This window comes from Coregonus clupeaformis, unplaced genomic scaffold, assembly GCF_020615455.1.
Source record: "Coregonus clupeaformis isolate EN_2021a unplaced genomic scaffold, ASM2061545v1 scaf1098, whole genome shotgun sequence".
NCBI classification, from domain to species: Eukaryota; Metazoa; Chordata; class Actinopteri; order Salmoniformes; family Salmonidae; genus Coregonus; species Coregonus clupeaformis.
Window position 1 is genome coordinate 14,477 of NW_025534552.1, and position 24,463 is coordinate 38,939.

The following is a 24,463-nucleotide window of genomic DNA, read 5'->3' on the forward strand; positions in this document are numbered from 1 at the left end:
TGGGTTAATAACTCCTCTTACCACTATATCTGACTGGGTTAATAACTCCTCTCACCACTACACTATATCTGACTGGTTAATAACTCCTCTCACCACTACACTATATCTGACTGGGTTAATAACTCCTCTCACCACTACACTATATCTGACTGGTTAATAACTCCTCTTACCACTATATCTGACTGGGTTAATAACTCTTCTTACCACTACACTATATCTGACTGGGTTAATAACTCCTCTCACCACTACACTATATCTGACTGGTTAATAACTCCTCTTACCACTACACTATATCTGACTGGTTAATAACTCCTCTTACCACTACACTATATCTGACTGGGTTAATAACTCCTCTTACCACTACACTATATCTGACTGGGTAAATAACTCCTCTTACCACTACACTATATCTGACTGGTTAATAACTCCTCTTACCACTACACTATATCTGACTGGTTAATAACTCCTCTTACCACTACACTATATCTGACTGGGTTAATAACTCCTCTTACCACTACACTATATCTGACTGGTTAATAACTCCTCTTACCACTACACTATATCTGACTGGGTTAATAACTCCTCTTACCACTACACTATATCTGACTGGGTTAATAACTCCTCTTACCACTACACTATATCTGACTGGGTTAATAACTCCTCTTACCACTATATCTGACTGGGTTAATAACTCCTCTCACCACTACACTATATCTGACTGGTTAATAACTCCTCTTACCACTACACTATATCTGACTGGTTAATAACTCCTCTCAGCACTACACTATATCTGACTGGTTAATAACTCCTCTTACCACTATATCTGACTGGTTAATAACTCCTCTTACCACTACACTATATCTGACTGGGTTAATAACTCCTCTTACCACTACACTATATCTGACTGGTTAATAACTCCTCTCACCACTACACTATATCTGACTAGGTTAATAACTCCTCTTACCACCACTATATCTGACTGGGTTAATAACTCCTCTTACCACTACACTATATCTGACTGGGTTAATAACTCCTCTTACCACTACACTATATCTGACTGGGTTAATACCTCCTCTTACCACTACACTATATCTGACTGGGTTAATAACTCCTCTCACCACTACACTATATCTGACTGGTTAATAACTCCTCTCACCACTACACTATATCTGACTGGGTTAATAACTCCTCTTGGCACTACACTATATTTGACTGGTTAATAACTCCTCTTACCACTACAATATATCTGACTGGGTTAATAACTCCTCTTACCACTACACTATATCTGACTGGGTTAATAACTCCTCTTACCACTACACTATATCTGACTGGTTAATAACTCCTCTCACCACTACACTATATCTGACTGGCTTAATAACTCCTCTTACCACTATATCTGACTGGTCAATAACTCCTCTTACCACTACACTATATCTGACTGGTTAATAACTCCTCTTACCACTACACTATATCTGACTGGTTAATAACTCCTCTTACCACTACACCATATCTGACTGGTTAATAACTCCTCTTACCACTACACTATATCTGACTGGGTAAATTACTCCTATTGCAACTACACTATATCTGACTGGTTAATAACTCCTCTTACCACTACACTATATCTGACTGGGTTAATAACTCCTCTTACCACTACACTATATCTGACTGGTTAATAACTCCTCTTACCACTATATCTGACTGATTTAATAACTCTTCTTACCACTACACTATATCTGACTGGGTTAATAACTCCTCTCACCACTACACTATATCTGCCTGGTTAATAACTCCTCTTACCACTACACTATATCTGACTGGTTAATAACTCCTCTTACCACTACACTATATCTGACTGGGTTAATAACTCCTCTTACCACTACACTATATCTGACTGGTTAATAACTCCTCTTACCACTATATCTGACTGGGTTAATAACTCCTCTCACCACTACACTATATCTGACTGGTTAATAACTCTTCTCACCACTACACTATATCTGACTGGGTTAATAACTCCTCTCACCACTACACTATATCTGACTGGTTAATAACTCCTCTTACCACTATATCTGACTGGGTTAATAACTCTTCTTACCACTACACTATATCTGACTGGTTTAATAACTCCTCTCACCACTACACTATATCTGACTGGTTAATAACTCCTCTTACCACTACACTATATCTGACTGGTTAATAACTCCTCTTACCACTACACTATATCTGACTGGGTTAATAACTCCTCTTACCACTACACTATATCTGACTGGTTAATAACTCCTCTTACCACTACACTATATCTGACTGGGTTAATAACTCCTCTTACCACTACACTATATCTGACTGGGTTAATAACTCCTCTTACCACTACACTATATCTGACTGGGTTAATAACTCCTCTTACCACTATATCTGACTGGGTTAATAACTCCTCTCACCACTACACTATATCTGACTGGTTAATAACTCCTCTCACCACTACACTATATCTGACTGGTTAATAACTCCTCTCAGCACTACACTATATCTGACTGGGTTAATAACTCCTCTTACCACTATATCTGACTGGTCAATAACTCCTCTTACCACTACACTATATCTGACTGGGTTAATAACTCCTCTTACCACTACACTATATCTGACTGGTTAATAACTCCTCTCACCACTACACTATATCTGACTGGCTTAATAACTCCTCTTACCACTATATCTGACTGGTCAATAACTCCTCTTACCACTACACTATATCTGACTGGGTTAATAACTCCTCTTACCACTACACTATATCTGACTGGGTTAATAACTCCTCTTACCACTACACTATATCTGACTGGGTTAATAACTCCTCTCACCACTACACTATATCTGACTGGTTAATAACTCCTCTCACCACTACACTATATCTGACTGGTTAATAACTCCTCTCAGCACTACACTATATCTGACTGGTTAATAACTCCTCTTACCACTATATCTGACTGGTCAATAACTCCTCTTACCACTACACTATATCTGACTGGGTTAATAACTCCTCTTACCACTACACTATATCTGACTGGTTAATAACTCCTCTCACCACTACACTATATCTGACTGGCTTAATAACTCCTCTTACCACTATATCTGACTGGTCAATAACTCCTCTTACCACTACACTATATCTGACTGGGTTAATAACTCCTCTTACCACTACACTATATCTGACTGGGTTAATAACTCCTCTTACCACTACACTATATCTGACTGGTTAATAACTCCTCTTACCACTATATCTGACTGGGTTAATAACTCCTCTTACCACTACACTATATCTGACTGGTTAATAACTCCTCTTACCACTACACTATATCTGACTGGGTTAATAACTCCTCTTACCACTACACTATATCTGACTGCGTTAATAACTCCTCTTACCACTACACTATATCTGACTGGGTTAATAACTCCTCTTACCACTACACTATATCTGACTGGGTTAATAACTCCTCTTACCACTACACTATATCTGACTGGGTTAATAACTCCTCTTACCACTACACTATATCTGACTGGTTAATAACTCCTCTTACCACTACACTATATCTGACTGGTTAATAACTCCTCTTACCACTACACTATATCTGACTGGGTTAATAACTCCTCTTACCACTACACTATATCTGACTGGGTTAATAACTCCTCTTACCACTATATCTGACTGGGTTAATAACTCCTCTTACCACTACACTATATCTGACTGGTTAATAACTCCTCTCACCACTACACTATATCTGACTGGTTAATAACTCCTCTTACCACTATATCTGACTGGGTTAATAACTCCTCTTACCACTACACTATATCTGACTGCGTTAATAACTCCTCTTACCACTACACTATATCTGACTGGGTTAATAACTCCTCTTACCACTACACTATATCTGACTGGGTTAATAACTCCTCTTACCACTACACTATATCTGACTGGTTAATAACTCCTCTTACCACTACACTATATCTGACTGGTTAATAACTCCTCTTACCACTACACTATATCTGACTGGTTAATAACTCCTCTTACCACTGCACTATATCTGACTGGGTTAATACCTCCTCTTACCACTACACTATATCTGACTGGGTTAATAACTCCTCTTACCACTACACTATATCTGACTGGGTTAATAACTCCTCTTACCACTACACTATATCTGACTGGTTAATAACTCCTCTTACCACTACACTATATCTGACTGGTTAATAACTCCTCTTACCACTACACTATATCTGACTGGGTAAATTACTCCTATTGCCACTACACTATATCTGACTGGTTAATAACTCCTCTTACCACTACACTATATCTGACTGGGTTAATAACTCCTCTTACCACTACACTATATCTGACTGGGTTAATAACTCCTCTTACCACTACACTATATCTGACTGGTTAATAACTCCTCTTACCACTACACTATATCTGACTGGGTTAATAACTCCTCTTACCACTACACTATATCTGACTGGGTTAATAACTCCTCTTACCACTACACTATATCTGACTGGTTAATAACTCCTCTTACCACTACACTATATCTGACTGGTTAATAACTCCTCTTACCACTACACTATATCTGACTGGTTAATAACTCCTCTTACCACTGCACTATATCTGACTGGGTTAATACCTCCTCTTACCACTACACTATATCTGACTGGGTTAATAACTCCTCTTACCACTACACTATATCTGACTGGGTTAATACCTCCTCTTACCACTACACTATATCTGACTGGTTAATAACTCCTCTTACCACTACACTATATCTGACTGGTTAATAACTCCTCTTACCACTACACTATATCTGACTGGGTAAATTACTCCTATTGCAACTACACTATATCTGACTGGTTAATAACTCCTCTTACCACTACACTATATCTGACTGGGTTAATAACTCCTCATACCACTACACTATATCTGACTGGGTTAATAACTCCTCTTACCACTACACTATATCTGACTGGTTAATAACTCCTCTTACCACTACACTATATCTGACTGGTTAATAACTCATCTTACCACTACACTATATCTGACTGGTTAATAACTCCTCTCACCACTACACTATATCTGACTGGGTTAATAACTCCTCTTACCACTACACTATATCTGACTGGTTAATAACTCCTCTTACCACTACACTATATCTGACTGGGTTAATAACTCCTCTCACCACTACACTATATCTGACTGGTTAATAACTCCTCTTACCACTACACTATATCTGACTGGGTTAATAACTCCTCTTACCACTACACTATATCTGACTGGTTAATAACTCCTCTTACCACTACACTATATCTGACTGGTTAATACCTCCTCTTACCACTACACTATATCTGACTGGGTTAATACCTCCTCTCACCACTACACAATATCTGACTGGTTAATACCTCCTCTTACCACTACAATATATATGACTGGGTTAATACCTCCTCTCACCACTACACTATATCTGACTCCTCTGCATTTTTGTAGCCATTTGCTACAGCCTGTCAACTATGCCTCTGCCTATCCCTGTTCTCTCCTCTCTGCACAGGCTACACAAACAACGCACCACACCGCGCGGCTGCTGCCTCTCTAACCTGGTGGTCCCTGCACGCACCCCTCACCTGGAGTTCCAGGTCGCAGGCAGCCTCTGGAACTGCCGTTCTGCTGCCAACAAAGCTGACTTCATCCCAGCCTATGCCAACCTCCAGTCCCTCGACTTCCTGGCGCTGACGGAAACATGGATCACCACTGAAAACACGGCTACTCCTACTGCTCTCTCCTCGTCTGACCATGTGTTCTCGCATACCCCGAGAGCATCTGGTCAGAGGGGGTGGTGGTACAGGAATCCTCATCTCTCCCAAGTGGACATTCTCAATTTTTCCCCTAACCCATCTGTCTATCTCCTCATTTGAATTCCATGCTGTCACAGTCACTAGCCCATTTAAGCTTAATATCCTTGTCATCTATCGCCCTCCAGGTTCCCTTGGAGAGTTCATCAATGAGCTTGACGCCTTGATAAGTTCCTTTCCTGAGGATGGCTCACCCCTCACAGTTTTGGGGGATTTCAACCTCCCTATGTCCACGTTTGACTCATTTCTCTCTGCCTCCTTCTTTCCACTCCTCTCCTCTTTTGACCTCACCCTCTCACCGTCCCCCCCTACTCACAAGGCAGGCAATACGCTTGACCTCATCTTCACTAGATGCTGCTCCTCTACTAATCTCACTGCAACTCCCCTCCATGCCTCCGACCATTACTTTGTTTCCTTTTCTCTCTCGCTCTCCTCCCACACTACTCACTCTGCCCCTACACAGATGGTAATGCGCCGCCGCAACCTTCGCTCTCTCTCTCCCACTACTCTCTCCTCTTCCATCCTATCATCTCTTCCCTCTGCTCAATCCTTCTCCCTCCAATCTCCTGATTCTGCCTCCTCAACCCTCCTCTCCTCCCTTTCTGCATCCTTTGACTCTCTGTGTCCCCTATCCTCCCGGCCGGCTCGGTCCTCCCCTCCAGCTCCGTGGCTTGATGACTCACTGCGAGCTCACAGAACAGAGCTCCGGGCAGCGGAGCGGAAATGGAAGAAAACTAAACTCCCTACCGACCTGGCATCTTTTCACTCCCTCCTCTCTACATTTTCTTCATCTGTTTCTGCTGCTAAGGCCACCTTCTACCACTCTAAATTCCAAGCATCTGCCTCTAACCCTAGGAAGCTCTTTGCCACATTTTCCTCCCTCCTGAATCCCCCCTCCTCTCTCTCTGTGGATGACTTCGTCAACCACTTTGAAAAGAAGGTTGACGACATCCGATCCTCATTTGTTAAGTCTAATGACACTGCTGGTCCTGCTCACACTGCCCTACCCTATGCTTTGACTTCTTTCTCCCCTCTCTCTCCAGATAAAATCCTGCGACTTGTGACTGCAGGCCGCCCAACAACCTGCCCGCTTGACCCCATCCCCTCCTCCCTTCTCCAGACCATCTCCGGTGACCTTCTCCCCTACCTCACCTCGCTGATCAACTCATCCTTGACCGCCGGCCATGTCCCTTCCGTCTTCAAGAGAGCGAGAGTTGCTCCCCTTCTCAAAAAACCAACACTCGACCCCACTGATGTCAACAACTACAGACCAGTATCCCTTCTCTCTTTTCTTTCCAAAACTATTGAGCGTGCCGTCTTTAGCCAACTCTCTTGCTATCTCTCTCAGAATGACCTTCTTGATCCAAACCAATCAGGTTTCAGGACTGGTCATTCAACTGAGACTGCTCTTCTCTGTGTCACGGAGACTCTCCGCACTGCTAAAGCTAACTCTCTCTCCTCTGCTCTTGTCCTTCTAGACCTGTCTGCTGCCTTTGATACTGTGAACCATCAGATCCTCCTCTCCACCCTCTCCGAGTTGGGCATCTCAGGCGCGGCTCACTCCTGGATTGCATCCTACATGACCGGTCGCTCCTACCAAGTGGCGTGGCGAGAAGCTGTCTCCGCACCACGTGCTCTCACCACTGGTGTCCCCCAAGGCTCAGTTCTAGGCCCTCTCCTTTTCTCCCTATACACCAAGTCACTTGGCTCTGTCATATCCTCACATGGTCTCTCCTATCATTGCTACGCTGACGATACACAACTAATCTTCTCCTTTCCCCCTTCTGATAACCAGGTGGCGAATCGCATCTCTGCATGTCTGGCAGACATATCAGTATGGATGACGGATCACCACCTCAAGCTGAACCCTGGCAAGACGGAGCTGCTCTTCCTCCCGGGAAGGACTGCCCGTTCCATGATCTCGCCATCACGGTTGACAACTCCGCTGTGTCCTCCTCCCAGAGTGCGAAGAGCCTAGGCGTGACCCTGGACAACACCCTGTCGTTCTCCGCCAACATCAAGGCGGTGACCCGCTCCTGCAGGTTCATGCTCTACAACATTCGGAGAGTACGACCCTGCCTTACACAGGAAGCGGCACAGGTCCTAATCCAGGCACTTGTCATCTCCCGTCTGGACTACTGCAACTCGCTGTTGGCTGGCCTCCCTGCCTGTGCCATTAAACCCCTACAACTCATCCAGAATGCCGCAGCCCGTCTGGTGTTCAACCTTCCCAAGTTCTCTCACGTCACCCCCTCCTCCGCACACTCCACTGGCTTCCAGTTGAAGCTCGCATCCGCTACAAGACCATGGTGCTTGCCTATGGAGCAGTGAGGGGAACGGCACCTCTGTACCTTCAGGCTCTGATCAGTCCCTACACCCAAACGAGGGCATTGCGCTCATCCACCTCTGGCCTGCTGGCTCCCTTCCTCTGCGGAAGCATAGTTCCCGCTCAGCCCAGTCAAAACTGTTCGCTGCTCTGGCACCCCAATGGTGGAACAAGCTCCCTCACGACGCCAGGACAGCGGAGTCACTCACCACCTTCCGGAGACATTTGAAACCCCACCTCTTTAAGGAATACCTGGGATAGGATAAAGGAATCCTTCTACCCCCCCTCCCCCAATTGTAAAGTGGTTATCCCACTGGCTATAGGGTGAACGCACCAATTTGTGAGTCGCTCTGGCTAAGAGCGTCTGCTAAATGACGTTAATGTGCCCTTGAGCAAGGCACTTGGCCCTAATTGCTCCTGTAAGTCGCTCTGGATAAGAGCGTCTGCTAAATGACTAAAATGTAAATGTAATGTAAATGTTAATACCTCCTCTCACCACTGCACTATATCTGACTTGGTTAATACCTCCTCTCACCACTACACTATATCTGACTGGGTTAATACCTCCTCTCACCACTGCACTATATCTGACTGGGTTAATACCTCCTCTTACCACTACACTATATCTGACTGGGTTAATACCTCCTCTCACCACTGCACTATATCTGACTGGGTTAATACCTCCTCTTACCACTACACTATATCTGACTGGGTTAATAACTCCTCTTACCACTACACTATATCTGACTGGTTAATAACTCCTCTTACCACTACACTATATCTGACTGGTTAATAACTCCTCTTACCACTACACTATATCTGACTGGGTTAATAACTCCTCTTACCACTACACTATATCTGACTGGGTTAATAACTCCTCTCACCACTACACTATATCTGACTGGTTAATAACTCCTCTTACCACTACACTATATCTGACTGGTTAATAACTCCTCTTACCACTATATCTGACTGGGTTAATAACTCCTCTTACCACTACACTATATCTGACTGGTTAATAACTCCTCTTACCACTACACTATATCTGACTGGGTTAATAACTCCTCTTACCACTACACTATATCTGACTGGGTTAATAACTCCTCTCATCACTACACTATATCTGACTGGTTAATAACTCCTCTTACCACTACACTATATCTCACTGGTTAATAACTCCTGTTACCACTATATCTGACTGGGTTAATAACTCCTCTTACCACTACACTATATCTGACTGGTTAATAACTCCTCTTACCACTACACTATAACTGACTGGGTTAATAACTCCTCTTACCACTACACTATATCTGACTGGTTAATACCTCCTCTTACCACTACATTATATCTGACTGGGTTAATAACTCCTCTTACCACTACACTATATCTGACTGGTTAATAACTCCTCTTACCACTACACTATATCTGACTGGTTAATAACTCCTCTTACCACTACACTATATCTGACTGGTTAATAACTCCTCTTACCACTACACTATATCTGACTGGTTAATAACTCCTCTTACCACTACACTATATCTGACTGGGTTAATAACTCCTCTTACCACTACACTATATCTGACTGGGTTAATAACTCCTCTTACCACTACACTATATCTGACTGGGTTAATAACTCCTCTTACCACTACACTATATCTGACTGGTTAATAACTCCTCTTACCACTATATCTGACTGGGTTAATAACTCCTCTTACCACTACACTATATCTGACTGGTTAATAACTCCTCTTACCACTACACTATATCTGACTGGTTAATACCTCCTCTTACCACTACACTATATCTGACTGGTTAATAACTCCTCTTACCACTACACTATATCTGACTGGTTAATAACTCCTCTTACCACTACACTATATCTGACTGGTTAATAACTCCTCTTACCACTACACTATATCTGACTGGGTTAATAACTCCTCTTACCACTACACTATATCTGACTGGGTTAATAACTCCTCTTACCACTACACTATATCTGACTGGGCTAATAACTCCTCTTACCACTACACTATATCTGACTGGTTAATAACTCCTCTTACCACTATATCTGACTGGGTTAATAACTCCTCTTACCACTACACTATATCTGACTGGTTAATAACTCCTCTTACCACTACACTATATCTGACTGATTATTAACTCCTCTTACCACTATATCTGACTGGGTTAATAACTCCTCTTACCACTACACTATATCTGACTGGTTAATAACTCCTCTTACCACTACACTATATCTGACTGGTTAATAACTCCTCTTACCACTACACTATATCTGACTGGATTAATAACTCCTCTTACCACTACACTATATCTGACTGGTTAATAACTCCTCTTACCACTACACTATATCTGACAGGTTAATAACTCCTCTTACCACTACACTATATCTGACTGGTTAATAACTCCTCTTACCACTACACTATATCTGACTGGGTTAATAACTCCTATTGCCACTACACTATATCTGACTGGGTTAATAACTCCTCTTACCACTACACTATATCTGACTGGTTAATAACTCCTCTTACCACTACACTATGTCTGACTGGGTTAATAACTCCTCTTACACCTACACTATATCTGACTGGGTAAATTACTCCTCTTACCACTACACTATATCTGACTGGTTAATAACTCCTCTTACCACTACACTATATCTGACTGGTTAATAACTCCTCCTACCACTACACTATATCTGACTGGGTTAATAACTCCTCTTACCACTACACTATATCTGACTGGTTAATAACTCCTCTTACCACTAAACTATATCTGACTGGGTTAATAACTCCTCTTACCACTACACTATATTTGACTGGGTTAATAACTCCTCTTACCACTACACTATATCTGACTGGTTAATAACTCCTCTCACCACTACACTATATCTGACTGGGTTAATAACTCCTCTTACCACTACACTATATCTGACTGGTTAATAACTCCTCTTACCACTACACTATATCTGACTGGTTAATAACTCCTCTTACCACTACACTATATCTGACTGGGTTAATAACTCCTATTGCCACTACACTATATCTGACTGGGTTAATAACTCCTCTTACCACTACACTATATCTGACTGGTTAATAACTCCTCTTACCACTACACTATGTCTGACTGGGTTAATAACTCCTCTTACACCTACACTATATCTGACTGGGTAAATTACTCCTCTTACCACTACACTATATCTGACTGGTTAATAACTCCTCTTACCACTACACTATATCTGACTGGTTAATAACTCCTCTTACCACTACACTATATCTGACTGGGTTAATAACTCCTCTTACCACTACACTATATCTGACTGGTTAATAACTCCTCTTACCACTAAACTATATCTGACTGGGTTAATAACTCCTCTTACCACTACACTATATTTGACTGGGTTAATAACTCCTCTTACCACTACACTATATCTGACTGGTTAATAACTCCTCTCACCACTACACTATATCTGACTGGGTTAATAACTCCTCTTACCACTACACTATATCTGACTGGTTAATATCTCCTCTTACCACTACACTATATCTGACTGGGTTAATAACTCCTCTTACCACTACACTATATCTGACTGGTTAATATCTCCTCTTACCACTACACTATATCTGACTGGGTTAATAACTCCTCTTACCACTACACTATATCTGACTGGTTAATAACTCCTCTTACCACTACACTATATCTGACTGGGTTAATAACTCCTCTTACCACTACACTATATCTGACTGGTTAATATCTCCTCTTACCACTACACTATATCTGACTGGTTAATAACTCCTCTTACCACTACACTATATCTGACTGGGTTAATAACTCCTCTTACCACTACACTATATCTGACTGGGTTAATAACTCCTCTTACCACTACACTATATCTGACTGGGCTAATAACTCCTCTTACCACTACACTATATCTGACTGGTTAATAACTCCTCTTACCACTATATCTGACTGGGTTAATAACTCCTCTTACCACTACACTATATCTGACTGGTTAATAACTCCTCTTACCACTACACTATATCTGACTGATTAATAACTCCTCTTACCACTACACTATATCTGACTGGGTTAATAACTCCTCTTACCACTACACTATATCTGACTGGGTTAATAACTCCTCTTACCACTACACTATATCTGACTGGTTAATAACTCCTCTTACCACTACACTATATCTGACTGGTTAATAACTCCTCTTACCACTACACTATATCTGACTGGTTAATAACTCCTCTTACCACTACACTATATCTGACTGGTTAATAACTCCTCTTACCACTACACTATATCTGACTGGATTAATAACTCCTCTTACCACTACACTATATCTGACTGGTTAATAACTCCTCTTACCACTACACTATATCTGACTGGTTAATAACTCCTCTTACCACTACACTATATCTGACTGGTTAATAACTCCTCTTACCACTACACTATATCTGACTGGGTTAATAACTCCTATTGCCACTACACTATATCTGACTGGGTTAATAACTCCTCTTACCACTACACTATATCTGACTGGTTAATAACTCCTCTTACCACTACACTATGTCTGACTGGGTTAATAACTCCTCTTACCACTACACTATATCTGACTGGGTAAATTACTCCTCTTACCACTACACTATATCTGACTGGTTAATAACTCCTCTTACCACTACACTATATCTGACTGGTTAATAACTCCTCTTACCACAACACTATATCTGACTGGGTTAATAACTCCTCTTACCACTACACTATATCTGACTGGTTAATAACTCCTCTTACCACTAAACTATATCTGACTGGGTTAATAACTCCTCTTACCACTACACTATATTTGACTGGGTTAATAACTCCTCTTACCACTACACTATATCTGACTGGTTAATAACTCCTCTCACCACTACACTATATCTGACTGGGTTAATAACTCCTCTTACCACTACACTATATCTGACTGGTTAATAACTCCTCTTACCACTACACTATATCTGACTGGGTTAATAACTCCTCTTACCACTACACTATATCTGACTGGTTAATAACTCCTCTTACCACTACACTATATCTGACTGGTTAATACCTCCTCTCACCACTTCACTATATCTGACTGGGTTAATACCTCCTCTCACCACTGCACTATATCTGACTGGGTTAATACCTCCTCTTACCACTACACTATATCTGACTGGGTTAATACCTCCTCTCACCACTGCACTATATCTGACTGGGTTAATACCTCCTCTTACCATTACACTATATCTGACTGGGTTAATACCTCCTCTTACCACTACACTATATCTGACTGGGTTAATAACTCCTCTTACCACTATATCTGACTGGGTTAATAACTCCTCTCACCACTACACTATATCTGACTGGGTTAATAACTCCTCTTACCACTACACTATATCTGACTGGGTTAATAACTCCTCTTACCACTATATCTGACTGGTTAATACCTCCTCTTACCACTACACTATATCTGACTGGGTTAATAACTCCTCTTACCACTATATCTGACTGGGTTAATAACTCCTCTTACCACTACACTATATCTGACTGGGTTAATAACTCCTCTTACCACTACACTATATCTGACTGGTTAATAACTCCTCTTACCACTACACTAGCTTCCGAGATCAGACTAGATCAGGCATATTCAGGGAGGTATGGCCATAAGCTCAGGAACAACTCTTGGTACACTATATAAAGACATTAACAAAATTTACCAGTGATTCGAATTTCCGTGCAACTTAATGAACCGACTAAAAACAAAGGCTGAATGTACTGCCTATATTTTGAGGGAAAAACTTTGTCTATTATTTAATTTGACCAGGGCAGGGCAGCACATATAAAAAATGCATGTAGTCCAATAAAATACATGATATTATTAAGGTGATAAATAAAAGGCAATTGTTCCATGACACAAGACCACTCTCTAGTGGAACAATAAACTTACAGCACATGGTATTCCCAGGCGGTCTCCCATCCAAGTACTAACCAGGCCCAATCCTGCTTAGCTTCCGAGATCAGACGAGATCGGGTGTATTTTATTTTATTTATTTTTTTATGTTTAATTCCTCCACATCATAGCTTCCTATATCATGTCATAGCTCCTTATGAAACACCATAGCTTCAGAGCTTTTAATTACATGTCAAAGCTTCTTATATCACAGCTCCTAATAACCCATCATAGCTTCACAGCTTATTTTTTTTTTTACATATCATAGCTTCATATTTCACATCATATATTCACATCTCAGCTTATAACACAGATTATCATACAATGTCATAGCTTCTTATGAATCACCATAGCTTCAGAGCTTTTTAATTACATGTCAAAGCTTCTTATATCTCAGCTCCTAATAACCCATCATAGCTTCACAGCTTATTTTTACATATCATAGCTTCATATTTCACATCATATATTCACATCTCAGCTTATAACACAGATTATCATACAATGTCATAGCTTCTTACATGCTTTTACAGCAACTGGTATTCCAAGGTGGTCCCCCATCCAAGTACTAACCAGCCCTAAACCTGCTTAGCTTCCGAGATCTGACGAGATCGGGTGTATTCAGGCTGGTATGGCCTTAAGCGAGTTAACAACTCTTGGTACACTATATAAAGACATGAACAAAATTTACCAGCGTTTCGAATTTCCGTGCAACTTAATGAACCGACTAAAAACAAAGGCTGAATGTACTGCCTATATTTTGAGGGAAACGCTTTTTCTATTATTTAATTTTAACAGGGAAGGGCAGCACATACAAACTGCATTTAGTCCAATAAAAATACAGGATATTATTAGGGTCATACATAAAAGGCGGTTGCTCCATGACACATGTATTTTGAGGGAAACGCACTGTCTATTATTTAAATTGATTAGAGCAGGGCAGGGCAGCACATAGAAACTGCATTTAGTCCAAAAAAATACATGATATTATTAGGGTGATTAATAAAAGGCAGTTGCTCCATGATACATATATTTTGAGGGAAACGCACTGTCTATTATTTAAATTGATCAGGGCAGGGCAGCACATAAAAACTGCATTTAGCCCAATAAAAATACATGATATTATTAAGGTTATAAATAAAAGGCAGTTGCTCCATGACACAAGAGTACTCTCTAGTGGAACAAAAAGCTTACAGCACCTGGTATTCCCAGTCTGTCTCCCATCCAAGTACTAACCAGGCACGATCCTGCTTAACTTCCGAGATCAGACGAGATAAGGCATACTCAGGAAGGTATGGCCGTAAGCGCAGGAACAACTCTTGGTACACTATTTAAAGACATGAACAAAATTTATCAGCGATTCGTACTTCCATGCAAGTTAATGAACAGACTAAAAACAAAGGCTGAATGTACTGCCTATATTTTCAGGGAAACGCTTTGTCTATTATTTAATTTGACCAGGGCAGGGCAGGACATACAAACTGCATTTAGTCCAATAAAAATACAGGATATTATTAGGGTGATAAATAAAAGGCAGTTGCTCCATGATACATATATTTTGAGGGAAACGCACTGTCTATTATTTAAATTGATCAGGGCAGGGCAGCACATAAAACTGCATTTAGTCCAATAAAAATACATGATAATATTAGGGTGATAAATAAAAGGCAGCTGCTCCATGACACAAGAGCACTCTCTAGTGGAACAAAAAGCTTACAGCACATGGTATTCCCAGGCAGTCTCCCATCCAAGTCCTACATGTCAAAGCTTCTTATATCTCAGCTCCTAATAACCCATCATAGCTTCACAGCTTATTTTTACATATCATAGCTTCATATTTCACATCATATATTCACATCTCAGCTTATAACACAGATTATCATACAATGTCATAGCTTCTTACATGCTTTTACAGCAACTGGTATTCCAAGGTGGTCCCCCATCCAAGTACTAACCAGCCCTAAACCTGCTTAGCTTCCGAGATCTGACGAGATCGGGTGTATTCAGGCTGGTATGGCCTTAAGCGAGTTAACAACTCTTGGTACACTATATAAAGACATGAACAAAATTTACCAGCGTTTCGAATTTCCGTGCAACTTAATGAACCGACTAAAAACAAAGGCTGAATGTACTGCCTATATTTTGAGGGAAACGCTTTTTCTATTATTTAATTTTAACAGGGAAGGGCAGCACATACAAACTGCATTTAGTCCAATAAAAATACAGGATATTATTAGGGTCATACATAAAAGGCGGTTGCTCCATGACACATGTATTTTGAGGGAAACGCACTGTCTATTATTTAAATTGATTAGAGCAGGGCAGGGCAGCACATAGAAACTGCATTTAGTCCAAAAAAATACATGATATTATTAGGGTGATAAATAAAAGGCAGTTGCTCCATGATACATATATTTTGAGGGAAACGCACTGTCTATTATTTAAATTGATCAGGGCAGGGCAGCACATAAAAACTGCATTTAGCCCAATAAAAATACATGATATTATTAAGGTTATAAATAAAAGGCAGTTGCTCCATGACACAAGAGTACTCTCTAGTGGAACAAAAAGCTTACAGCACCTGGTATTCCCAGTCTGTCTCCCATCCAAGTACTAACCAGGCACGATCCTGCTTAACTTCCGAGATCAGACGAGATAAGGCATACTCAGGAAGGTATGGCCGTAAGCGCAGGAACAACTCTTGGTACACTATTTAAAGACATGAACAAAATTTATCAGCGATTCGTACTTCCATGCAAGTTAATGAACAGACTAAAAACAAAGGCTGAATGTACTGCCTATATTTTCAGGGAAACGCTTTGTCTATTATTTAATTTGACCAGGGCAGGGCAGGACATACAAACTGCATTTAGTCCAATAAAAATACAGGATATTATTAGGGTGATAAATAAAAGGCAGTTGCTCCATGATACATATATTTTGAGGGAAACGCACTGTCTATTATTTAAATTGATCAGGGCAGGGCAGCACATAAAACTGCATTTAGTCCAATAAAAATACATGATAATATTAGGGTGATAAATAAAAGGCAGCTGCTCCATGACACAAGAGCACTCTCTAGTGGAACAAAAAGCTTACAGCACATGGTATTCCCAGGCAGTCTCCCATCCAAGTCCTAACCAGGCCCAATCCTGCTTAGCTTCCGAGATCAGACGAGATCGGGTGTATTTTTTTTTTTTTTTTTTTAAAGAATTAACCCATCATAGCTTTTTTACAGCTTATATTTTTTTACATATCATAGCTTCATATTTCACATCACATAGCTTCACAGCTTATTTTTACATATCATAGCTTCATATTTCACATCTCATAGCTTCACAGCTTATTTTTACATATCATAGCTTCATATTTCACATCACATCTTCACATCTCATAGCTTCACAGCTTATTTTTTTCCATATCATAGCTTCATATTTCACATCTTCACATCTCAGCCTATAACGCAGATTATCAGTCCACGTCATAGCTTCTTACATGCTTTTACAGCAACTGGTATTCCAAGGTGGTCCCCCATCCAAGTACTAACCAGCCCTAAACCTGCTTAGCTTCCGAGATCTGACGAGATCGGGCGTATTCAGGCTGGTATGGCCGTAAGCGAGTGAACAACTCTTGGTACACTATATAAAAACATGAACAAAATTTACCAGTGATTCGAATTTCCGTGCAACTTAATGAACCGACTAAAAACAAAGGCTGAATGTACTGCCTATATTTTTTGAGGGAAACGCTTTGTCTATTATTTAATTTGACCAGGGCAGGGCAGCACATACAAACTGCATTTAGTCCAATAAAAATACATGATATTATTAGGGTGATAAATAAAAGGCAGTTGCTCTTTGACACATATATTTTGAGGGAAACGCAATGTCTATTATTTAAATTGATCAGGGCAGGGCAGCATATAAAAACTGCATTTAGCCCAATAAAAATACATGATATTATTAAGGTTATAAATAAAAGGCAGTTGCTCCATGACACAATAGTACTCTCTAGTGGAACAAAATGCTTACAGCACCTGGTATTCCCAGTCTGTCTCCCATCCAAGTACTAACCAGGCACGATCCTCCTTAACTTCCGAGATCAGACGAGATCAGGTACACTCAGGATGTTATGGCCGTAAGCGTAGGAACAACTCTTGGTACACTATTTAAAGACATGAACAAAATTTATCAGCGATTCGTATTTCCATGCAAGTTAATGAACAGACTAAAAACAAAGGCTGAATGTACTGCCTATATTTTCAGGGAAACGCTTTGTCTATTATTTAATTTGACCAGGGCAGGGCAGCACATACAAACTGCATTTAGTCCAATAAAAATACATGATATTATTAGGGTGATAAATAAAGGCAGTTGCTCCATGACACATATATTTTGAGGGAAACGCAATGTCTATTATTTAAATTGATCAGGGCAGGGCAGGGCAGCACATACAAACTGAATTTAGTCCATTAAGATTACATTATATTATTAGGGTGATAAATAAAAAGCAGTTCTCCATGACACATATATTTTGAGGGAAACACACTGACTATTATTTAATTTGATCAGGGCATGGCAGGGCAGCACATACAAACTGCATTTAGTCCAATAAAAATACATGATATTATTAGGGTGATAAATAAAAGGCAGTTGCTCCATGACACATATATTTTGAGGGAAACGCAATGTCTATTATTTAAATTGATCAGGGCAGGGCAGGGCAGCACATACAAACTGAATTTAGTCCAATAAGATTACATTATATTATTAGGGTGATAAATAAAAGGCAGTTACTCCATGACACATATATTTTGAGGGAAACACACTGACTATTATTTAATTTGATCAGGGCAGGGCAGGGCAGCACATACAAACTGCATTTAGTCCAATAAAATACATGATATTATTAGGGTGATAAATAAAAGGCAGTTGCTCCATGACACAAGAGTACTCTCTAGTGGAACAAAAAGCTTACAGCACCTGGTATTCGCAGGCATTCTCCAATCCAAGTACTAACCAAGCCCATTCCTGCTTAGCTTCCGAGATCAGACATATTTTTTTTTTTTTTTTTTTTTATTAACCCATCATAGCTTTTTTACAGCTTTTTTTTTTTTTTTACATATCATAGCTTCATATTTCACATCACATCTTCACATCTCATAGCTTCACAGCTTATTTTTTCATATCATAGCTTCATATTTCACATCACATCTTCACAGCTTATTTTTTACATATCATAGCTTCATATTTCACATCACATCTTCACATCTCATAGCTTATTTTTTTCCATATCATAGCTTCATATTTCACATCACATCTTCACAGCTTATTTTTTTTACATATCATAGCTTCATATTTCACATCTTCACATCTCAGCCTATAACGCAGATTATCAGTCCACGTCATAGCTTCTTACATGCTTTTACAGCAACTGGTATTCCAAGGTGGTCCCCCATCCAAGTACTAACCAGCCCTAAACCTGCTTAGCTTCCGAGATCTGACGAGATCGGGCGTATTTTTATTTTATTTTTTTTATTTTTTTTATTATCAAAAAATTCAATTTTTTACAATATTTACAGTACAATATTACAAAGAACAATACAGAAGACACTAGCCTAACATAGGCAGGTGAACAATTCACCCCCTATCAAATCAAAGAACCCAAAGAAATAAAAATAACAAAAACTAGTATACAAAAAACCCAGACATGACTAAGACATAACAAATTCCACCCACAAAATAGGCAGATTAAAAGCAACCCCCTATCAAATAAAAATAAACAAAGAAAATATTCAAAATAATTCTTTCAAAAATTATAAGTGATTCCTCCACCATCCACCTTTGCAATCAACCCACACCCCTCAACAAAATGTTCATCAAAATCTTCCATCCCATAATTAAACAACATATCCATGTGTTTACTAAACAGTGATATAAAAATACCCCACACCTTCACCCTCTTCCTTTCAAAAAAACCATAATTCCTCCTACAAAAAATCTCGTCTGATCTCGGAAGCTAAGCAGGATTGGGCCTGGTTAGTACTTGGTTCGGAGACCGCCTGGGAATACCAGGTGCTGTAAGCTTTTTGTTCCACTAGAGAGTACTCTTTATTTATTTATCACCCTAATAATATCATGTAATTTTATTGGAATAAATGCAGTTTGTATGTGCTGCCCTGCCCTGCCCTGATCAAATTAAATAATAGTCAGTGCGTTTCCCTCAAAATACATGTGTCATGGAGAAACTGCCTTTTATTTATCACCATAATATTATCCTGTATTTTTATTGGACTAAATGCAGTTTGTATGTGCTGCCCTACCCTGGTCAAATTAAATAATAGACAAAGCGTTTCCCTCAAAATATAGGCAGTACATTCAGCCTTTGTTTTTAGTCGGTTCATTAAGTTGCACAGAAATTTGAATCACTGGTAAATTTTGTTCATTTCTTCATATAGTGTACCAAGAGTTGTTCGCTCCCTTAAGGCCATACCAGCCTAAATACACCCGATCTCGTCTGATCTCGGAAGCTAAGCAGGATTGGGCCTGGTTAGTACTTGGTTGGGTGACCGCCTGGGAATACCAGGTGCTGTAAGCTTTTTGTTCCACTAGAGCGTACTCTTGTGTCATAGAGCAACTGCTTTTATTTATCACCCTAATAATATCATGTAATTTTATTGGACTAAATGCAGTTTGTATGTTCTAACCTGCCCTGCTCAATTTAAATAATAGACAGTGCGTTTCCCTCAAAATACATGTGTCATGGAGCAACTGCCTTTTATTTATCACCATATTAATATCCTGTATTTTTATTGGACTAAATGCAGTTTGTATGTGCTGCCCTGCCCTGGTCAAATTAAATAATAGACAAAGCGTTTCCCTGAAAATATAGGCAGTACATTCAGCCTTTGTTTTTAGTCTGTTCATTAAGTTGCATGGAAATACGAATCGCTGATACATTTTGTTCATTTCTTTATATAGTGTACCAAGAATTGATCCTGCGCTTACGGCCATACCATCCTGAATATGCCTGATCTCGTCTGATCTCGAAAGTTAAGCAGGATCGTGCCTGGTTAGTACTTGGATGGGACACCGCCTGGGAATACCAGGTGCTGTAAGCTTTTTGTTCCACTGGAGAGTACTCTTGTGTCATGGAGCAACTGCCTTTTATATATCACCCTAATAATATCATGTAATTTTATTGGACTAAATGCAGTTTGTATGTGCTGCCCTGCCCCGCCCTGATCAATTTAAATAATAGACAGTGCGTTTCCCTCAAAATATAAGTGTCATGGAGCAACTGCCTTTTATTTATCACCCTAATAATATCATGTATTTTTATTGGACTAAATGCAGTTTGTATGTGCTGCACTGCCCTGGTCAAATTAAATAATAGACAAAGCGTTTCCCTCAAAATATAGGCAGTACATTCAGCCTTTGTTTTTAGTCGGTTCATTAAGTTGCACGGAAATTCGAATCACTGGTAAATTTTGTTCATGTTTTTATATAGTGTACCAAGAGTTGTTAACTCGCTTACGGCCATACCAGCCTGAATACACCCGATCTCGTCTGATCTCGGAAGCTAAGCAGGATTGGGACTGGTTAGTACTTGGTTCGGAGACCGCCTGGGAATACCAGGTGCTGTAAGCTTTTTGTTCCACTAGAGAGTACTCTTTATTTATTTATCACCCTAATAATATCATGTATTTTTATTGTACTAAATGCAGTTTGTATGTGCTGCCCTGCCCTGCCCTGCCCTGATCAAATTAAATAATAGTCAGTGCGTTTCCCTCAAAATACTTGTGTCATGGAGCAACTGCCTTTTATTTATCACCATAATAATATCCTGTATTTTTATTGGACTAAATGCAGTTTGAATGTGCTGCCCTGCCCTGGTCAAATTAAATAATAGACAAAGCGTTTCCCTGAAAATATAGGCAGTACATTCAGCCTTTGTTTTTAGTCTGTTCATTAACTTGCATGGAAATACGAATCGCTGATACATTTTGTTCATGTCTTTAAATAGTGTACCAAGAGTTATTCCTGCGCTTACGGCCATACCATCCTGAATATGCCTGATCTCGTCTGATCTCGGAAGTTAAGCAGGATCGTGCCTGGTTAGTACTTGGATGGGACACCGCCTGGGAATACCAGGTGCTGTAAGCTTTTTGTTCCACTAGAGAGTACTCTTGTGTCATGGAGCAACTGCCTTTTATTTATAACCCTAATAAAATCAAGTATTTTTATTGGACTAAATGCAGTTTGTATGTGCTGCCCTGCCCTGCCCTGCCCTGATCAATTTAAATAATAGACAGTGCATTTCCCTCAAAATATATGTGTCATGGAGCAACTGCCTTATATTTATCACCCTAATAATATCATGTATTTTTATTGGACTAAATGCAGTTTGTATGTGCAGCCCTGACCTGCCCTGATCAAATTAAATAATAGTCAGTGCGTTTCCCTCAAAATACATGTGTCATGGAGCAACTGCCTTTTATTTATCACCCTAATAATATCATGTATTTTTATTGGACTAAATGCAGTTTTATGTGCTATCCTGCCCTGATCAATTTAAATAATAGACAGTGCGTTTCCCTCAAAATATATGTATCATGGAGCAACTGCCTTTTATTTATCACCCTAATAATATCATGTATTTTTATTGGACTAAATGCAGTTTGTATGTGCTGCCCTGCCCTGCCCTGATCAATTTAAATAATGGACAGTGCGTTTCCCTCTAAAGATATGTGTCATGGAGCAACTGCCTGTTATTTATCACCCGAATAATATCATGTATTTTTATTGGACTAAATGCAGTTTGTATGTGCTGCCCTGGTCAAATTAAATAATAGACAAAGCGTTTCCCTGAAAATATAGGCAGTACATTCAGCCTTTGTTTTTTGTCTATTCATTAAGTTGCATGGAAATACGAATCACTGATACATTTTGTTTATTTCTTTATATAGTGTACCAATAGTTTTTCCTGCGCTTACGGCCATACCATCCTGAATATGCCTGATCTCGTCCGATCTCGGAAGCTAAGCAGGATCGGGCCTGGTTAGTACTTGGATTGGAGACCGCCTGGGAATACCAGGTGCTGTAAGCTTTTTGTTCCACTAGAGAGTGCTCTTGTGTCATGGAGCAACTGCCTTTTATTTATCACCCTAATAAAATCATGTATTTTATTGGACTAAATGCAGTTTGTATGTGCTGCCCTGCCCTGCCCTGATCAAATTAAATAATAGTCAGTGCGTTTCCCTCAAAATACATGTATCATGGAGCAACTGCCTTTTATTTATCACCCTAATAATATCATGTATTTTTATTGGACTAAATGCAGTTTGTATGTGCTGCCCTGCCCTGGTCAAATTAAATAATAGACAAAGCGTTTCCCTCAAAATATAGGCAGTACATTCAGCCCTTGTTTTTAGTCGGTTCATTAAGTTGCACGGAAATTCGAATCACTGGAAAATTTTGTTAATGTCTTTATATAGTGTACCAAGAGTTGTTTACTCGCTTACGGCCATACCAGCCTGAATACACCCGATCTCGTCTGATCTCGGAAGCTAAGCATTATTGGGCCTGGTTAGTACTTGGATTGGAGAACTCCTGGGAATACCAGGTGCTGTAAGCTTTTTGTTCCACTAGAAAGTGCTCTTGTGTCATGGAGCAACTGCCTTTTATTTATCACCCTAATAATATCATGTTTTTTATTGGACTAAATGCAGTTTGTATGTGCTGCCCTGCCCTGCCCTGATCAAATTAAATAATAGTCAGTGTGTTTCCCTCAAAATACATGTATCATGGAGCAACTGCCTTTTATTTATCACCCTAATAATATCCTGTATTTTTATTGGACTAAATACAGTTTGTATGTGCTGCCCTGCCCTGGTCAATTTAAATAATAGACAAAGCGTTTCCCTCAAAATATAGGCAGTACATTCAGCCTTTGTTTTTAATCGGTTCATTAAGTTACACGGAAATTCGAATCGCTGGTAAATTTTGTTAATGTCTTTATATAGTGTACCAAGAGTTGTTCACTTGCTTACGGCCATACCAGCCTGAATACACCCGATCTCGTCTGATCTCGGAAGATAAGCAGGATTGGGCCTGGTTAGTACTTGGATGGGAGACCGCCTGGGAATATCAGGTCCTGTAAGCTTTTTGTTCCACTATAGAGTACTCTTGTGTCATGGAGCAACTGCCTTTTATTTATCACCATAATAATATCATTTAATTTTATTGGACTAAATGCAG

At 39.8% G+C, this 24,463-nt stretch overlaps 6 non-coding genes and 7 pseudogenes across 6 annotated transcripts; 7 read left to right on the forward strand and 6 right to left on the reverse strand.

Moving 5' to 3' along the window:
* Positions 1-14,728: 14,728 nt before the first annotated feature.
* Positions 14,729-14,847, reverse strand: LOC123486270 (annotated as a pseudogene).
* Positions 14,848-15,391: 544 nt separating this feature from the next.
* On the reverse strand, positions 15,392-15,510 carry LOC123486275 (annotated as a pseudogene).
* Positions 15,511-16,110: 600 nt separating this feature from the next.
* Positions 16,111-16,229, reverse strand: LOC123486271 (annotated as a pseudogene).
* Positions 16,230-16,773: 544 nt separating this feature from the next.
* LOC123486276 lies at positions 16,774-16,892 on the reverse strand (annotated as a pseudogene).
* An 810-nt stretch (positions 16,893-17,702) lies between these two features.
* Positions 17,703-17,821, reverse strand: LOC123486265 (annotated as a pseudogene).
* Positions 17,822-18,228: 407 nt separating this feature from the next.
* LOC123486266 lies at positions 18,229-18,347 on the reverse strand (annotated as a pseudogene).
* A 2,335-nt stretch (positions 18,348-20,682) lies between these two features.
* LOC123486259 lies at positions 20,683-20,801 on the forward strand. The gene has a single exon (XR_006659313.1). It is a non-coding gene; the product is annotated as a 5S ribosomal RNA (ribosomal RNA).
* Positions 20,802-21,205: 404 nt separating this feature from the next.
* Positions 21,206-21,324, forward strand: LOC123486258. Its single transcript, XR_006659312.1, has one exon. It is a non-coding gene; the product is annotated as a 5S ribosomal RNA (ribosomal RNA).
* Positions 21,325-21,734: 410 nt separating this feature from the next.
* Positions 21,735-21,853, forward strand: LOC123486260. Its single transcript, XR_006659314.1, has one exon. It is a non-coding gene; the product is annotated as a 5S ribosomal RNA (ribosomal RNA).
* Positions 21,854-22,250: 397 nt separating this feature from the next.
* LOC123486279 lies at positions 22,251-22,369 on the forward strand. The gene has a single exon (XR_006659320.1). It is a non-coding gene; the product is annotated as a 5S ribosomal RNA (ribosomal RNA).
* An 824-nt stretch (positions 22,370-23,193) lies between these two features.
* LOC123486268 lies at positions 23,194-23,312 on the forward strand. Its single transcript, XR_006659319.1, has one exon. It is a non-coding gene; the product is annotated as a 5S ribosomal RNA (ribosomal RNA).
* A 409-nt stretch (positions 23,313-23,721) lies between these two features.
* LOC123486267 lies at positions 23,722-23,840 on the forward strand (annotated as a pseudogene).
* A 409-nt stretch (positions 23,841-24,249) lies between these two features.
* Positions 24,250-24,368, forward strand: LOC123486257. Its single transcript, XR_006659311.1, has one exon. It is a non-coding gene; the product is annotated as a 5S ribosomal RNA (ribosomal RNA).
* Positions 24,369-24,463: the final 95 nt, after the last annotated feature.